The following is a 4,588-nucleotide window of genomic DNA, read 5'->3' as shown; positions in this document are numbered from 1 at the left end:
CTGAGTTTAGGAGCAAATAACCACTGTGCTCTCTGATTAAATCCTTAACCCCAGAGAGGCCTCTAGCATAGAGCCTCTGCTTAACTGTGGTGCCAAAATTGACGTCTCCCAGCTGCAAAACGTGGCAGCATAAATGTCCTACGGGAGCGGTCAGACATCTCTGGAGCTGCAGTCACCTCTCACAGACGCTTCCCTCTCTCCACTCGCTATGTAGGAAAACTGGGGTGCCTCCAGGTGGCAGCCCTGTCCACTCTAAACAGGGGTTTGTTTTTCCCTTGAGATTATAACGGAACATCGGTAGTGGAATTAACTTGGGATTCAGTCCACCTTAGCAGCACGGTGGTAGGACAATGTTGGATGTGCTAGTGGTGATGCTCTTGCTTTCGCACAATGATCCAGCACTTGCAGAAGTCATCCCAAACAAGAAGATGTGGGCTCTGGGCTCTGCCAGCCTATGGACAGAGTGAAGGATTGCAGGATTGATGCTGCAGCCTCCACAGCAGTCTTGGTCCTGCCCAGGACCAGGCTGGCAAGAAATACAGGAGCAGAAGGATGAGCACAGGTCTTAGTGATTGCAGCACTCAATTGACTGGTTACAGGTCAGAGCCTGGAAATACAACACAAAAATGTAATTAGATAAACAACCCCTCCCACCAAGAAGTGTGAGGTTGATCCTGCAGTGAAGTGATGACTTCTGGCAACAAAAAGCAGCCTTCTGGCACTGCTTTGGTAAAGTCCCCATAAACCTGTTTTTGTACTTGAGAACACCCAACAGCTACTGGGAAGAGAGAGGTGGAAAGCTCAGGCTGCAGACAGCTCTGCTCCATCAGCATTTACGTGATCAGGCACCCGCAAGCACCTTCTCAGTAAAAAGTCAGAAATCTGTGGGTAGTGACTGAGAGGCTCCTTGCAAAATTTGAGCTTGAGCCCCTTGTGGATCAAATCAACAACACCTTGAAGGGCTTCTTAAAGGGGTTTTAAACAACATTAAAACTTTTACAAGTTGACAGCGGTAATGAAACTTGGGTGTTCCCAAAATCTGCAGCTCAGTTTCTATTCCCAAAAGAAGGATCAAAATCTAAATGTTTTGAGGATTTAGCTAGCTTATTGCTCACAGGTGCCTTATGGTATTCAGGAAAATGCCCTGCTTTCTGACCAGAAATTAGACTTGTGGGTTGAGCATGCAGAATTTGAATTTTCCTTTAATGCAGTGAAAAAGCAGCACAAAGCTGCTGTCTGAATTTGAGTTAGTCTAAGGATAGAAATTCCTTTTATTTATACTTTTAATTAAGGATGAGTTTTTGTTTCTGTCACAATGCACAGAATTATTTCTAAATCATATTTGAGAGTTCCAGCAGAAGAGGTTAACTAATACTGTGAACTCATCCACCCAGGGGAGCTCTGCATTAATGTGGTATTTAAGTGGGGAGATCAAAGCTTTGATACCAAATGAAATGCTATTAACAGTTTCACACGAGCAAAAACCTTCAAGAAATTTCAGTGCAAGATGTTGGCACTGAGGAATGGCTGTGGATGGGAAAAAAAAGTGGCTCCATCCCAGTGCTGCATTTATTTGGTGGTCAAAGCCAGGGCTGACAGTAGCAAATTGCTCACTGATAGTTGTGGATGTTTTGCCCATGGTTAAGGCTGTAATGACTGCTCTGAGAAGCTGCAGGGCAGAGGCAGAGGCAGCACTCTGCTAACCTGCACTGTCTACTCCCAGCTTCACTGATGAAGACAAATGCTGAGGTGCTGTAGTCTGATGTTTCAGCTTCCCAGCTTGCACAATGAGCCCCTGATTCTTTGCTCACGTTGTATCCCACTAAGTAGTTCAGGAAGTTACCCAGTGCCTTTTTTCCCCTCTTTTAAACCAGAAAGCAGCCCAATTCCTAATGTTCCTATCCCGACGTGATTTTTGTTGTTGGTAGGGGAAGTCAAATTTTTTGACTAAACCAGGATTTGGTTGTCTTCCTTTCAACTCTTGTTGTTTTGCTGAAGAAACAGAACACACACCCGCCAAAAAAAACCCCACACCAATTAAAAAAAAAACAACAAAAAACAAAAAAAAAAACCCTTAAGAAAATCCAACCAAAAAAACCCCTAAAAAAAGTGTTGAAGAGAGAGACTATAATTTTTCAAAGTCTGAATATCTATCTTACAGCAATATTTTCCTAATTCCACAACTGCAAGCAAGTCAACAACTTATATGAGTGGGGTTAGACCACTAATTAAGCAAGAACCGTAGAAAATATTTAAGTGGGATCTACAGCATTGACCTGTCCTTTTTCAAATGCCAAGTTTATATACGTGACTGTGCATTTCAAATGGGTCAAGAGAGCTTGGTTGTGAGTACCCAACACATTGCTGTGAATTAATATTTAATCAAATGTACAACATAGGGCTGAATGTTAAAGCTTACCTTTGATTTTGACTTCTATGATTTTCTTGGATATCTAAACCCCTCTGCAAATACTTCAGTATTTCAGAATAGTATTATTTATGCGATATGTTTCTTAGCTGTGATTAAAGCTGGTGAGGATGTAAATCTACAAAGGGAAATCTAAGCAAGACCTCATCAGCATAAAGTATGTGGGAGACTAATTTAGTTACATCCCTATTAGTAATGACAAATCAAATTGTTCCTCTTTTTAAATCACTAATATAGCAAGGTTTTGCAACTCGGCACATAGCACGCACAATAAATCAGTTCAATCTGTACACAAACACTGAAGGCTGCCTTAAATCTGGGTTGATTTCTTATTCCAAACTCTTTCAGTGCAGTTCAGGTGAACCACCCTGGTTCCCTTAATACCTGGAAAGACAAAAAAAAAAAAAGAGTTAATCTCTACCCCCATATATCAAGCACTCAACATTTATAACCCTGCAGCTGATTGCTTAGCAACTGTCTTTGGGAGGAACAACTCACCTGATGTGCCATTGGGAGCTCTTGTGTTGCAGGGAAGAGGCCGGATGAAATGAGGTCAGGCAGTGTAAGCTTACCCTGTGCTGAGTGGCGCTTGCTCCACTCTGTAAGGAAATTAATCAAGGTCATTAATTTGATCCTTTTTTATTGTTATAATTTGAAACTGTAATTTGAGGTGGCTCAAAGAGGTGCAAGCATATCTGTAATTATACCTTTGTAATTACATTTATATTTTAAGGTAAACATTTTCGTGTATTGCTGTAAATAGACTGTGTATGCTAGAGAATATCATCACGACAGCAAACGTGGACTGTAAATGGGATGGGGGGGATATTGAAACCCACCAGCTGTGTGCTGTTTCATTTGGGTTTAGGTGTTTCATGTATCTTAAGGTTAAGACTGAGCTTAAACCCCTATACAGGCCCAAAACCAAAGGCGAATTCAAAGAGATACAGAAGAATTGCTGTTTAGTCACACTGACCTTTAAAAATTGCAGAGCCAAGGCATGTCCTCATCTGACGAAGCTCAAGGAGTTCATGGTGGCTGAGGAAGCACATGCCAGAGTCACCTCCAGACTGATGGCTGTGACAGCGAGGGACACGCTGCCAATCCTGCAGGTGTTGGTCAGGAAAAATTGCATCGCTTGTTCTGTGTTTAACATCTCCCTGGGTGAGACCACGGTGGGGTTATGAGAGCACCTTTTGCCTGCACAGCCAATTTGGCTGCCTCTGTTCCCCCCGGGCTCTGCTCACCGGCTGTCTCCGTGGCATGCATATGAGCTCCCTCCTGTCTCTGCTCCGGAGCAAACCAACTGGTTTCTCCCAAGGAGAAACCTCGGCACGACTGACAGAGCTTTTTTTCAGGGTTGCACAAAGAAGCCTGGCATGAGCTGGACCAGACTCCACCCTGGAGGTCCTCCTACCATCCCAGGAGATCTCAGGCCCACTTGTCCTCCATGCTGTGCTCTAGAACCCAAAATGCCTTCAGATCCTGCTGAAAACCATCCTGCTGGCAGGCTGCCACCCAGTCCTTTCACCACTTAGAGAATTTCAAATGTAAAGAAGTGCCCAATGCAATAATTATTGACCTGGGGTCCGTGGGGCTCTGCAGGCAGCTCAGAGGAGACCCAGGCCAAGTGCTGCACAGCATGAAGGTAACCACTGCCCTTCAGAGAGCGCTGGTCCTTAGTGCTGTGGACACAAGCCAGCCCGTAGCAAACAGCAATGGTTAATGGTGCCTCCCAGGCATTTTCCACAACAACGGCAGCAGCCACGCAGCCTTTGCCAAGTAGCCAACACTCAGCATTTCCTTTCTTCTCCCTAAGACTATTTCTGGACCTTACAAACCTCTTCTTCCCCATGGCTCAATGCTCTGGCAGCAAAGCGGTGAGGACTCCCTGGGGTGGCAGAAGTGGGTGACACACAAATGTGTCATGTCCCAGGTCTGTGTGATCTCCAGAAGCAGGATGAGGACACCAAGCATGGGGAGCCCAGAATGAGGGAATCACTGAGCCTGTGAAGGCACAAGAAAAATAGAGATATTTCTAGGAGAAAGCCCAGAAATTAATACTAACCCTACTCCACTTTGGAAGGAATCTCCTGAAGCACAGAAGAAATCTGGCAATTTACATTAAATAGTTGAAAAGAAAAAGTTGGGATTTTTTTA

General features: G+C 44.2%; 1 long non-coding RNA gene across 1 annotated transcript; it reads right to left on the bottom strand.

The window, feature by feature from the left end:
* Positions 1-2,427: 2,427 nt before the first annotated feature.
* On the bottom strand, positions 2,428-3,897 carry LOC119700795. The gene is made up of 3 exons (XR_005256883.1): positions 3,405-3,897; positions 2,927-3,027; positions 2,428-2,812 (listed from the first exon to the last, which is right to left on the bottom strand). It is a non-coding gene; the product is annotated as an uncharacterized LOC119700795 (long non-coding RNA).
* Positions 3,898-4,588: the final 691 nt, after the last annotated feature.

The sequence above is a fragment of the Motacilla alba genome, chromosome 4 (assembly GCF_015832195.1).
Source record: "Motacilla alba alba isolate MOTALB_02 chromosome 4, Motacilla_alba_V1.0_pri, whole genome shotgun sequence".
Lineage (NCBI taxonomy): Eukaryota > Metazoa > Chordata > Aves > Passeriformes > Motacillidae > Motacilla > Motacilla alba.
Note: the sequence above shows the minus strand (reverse complement) of the source record. Positions and strands in the feature narration are given on the sequence as shown.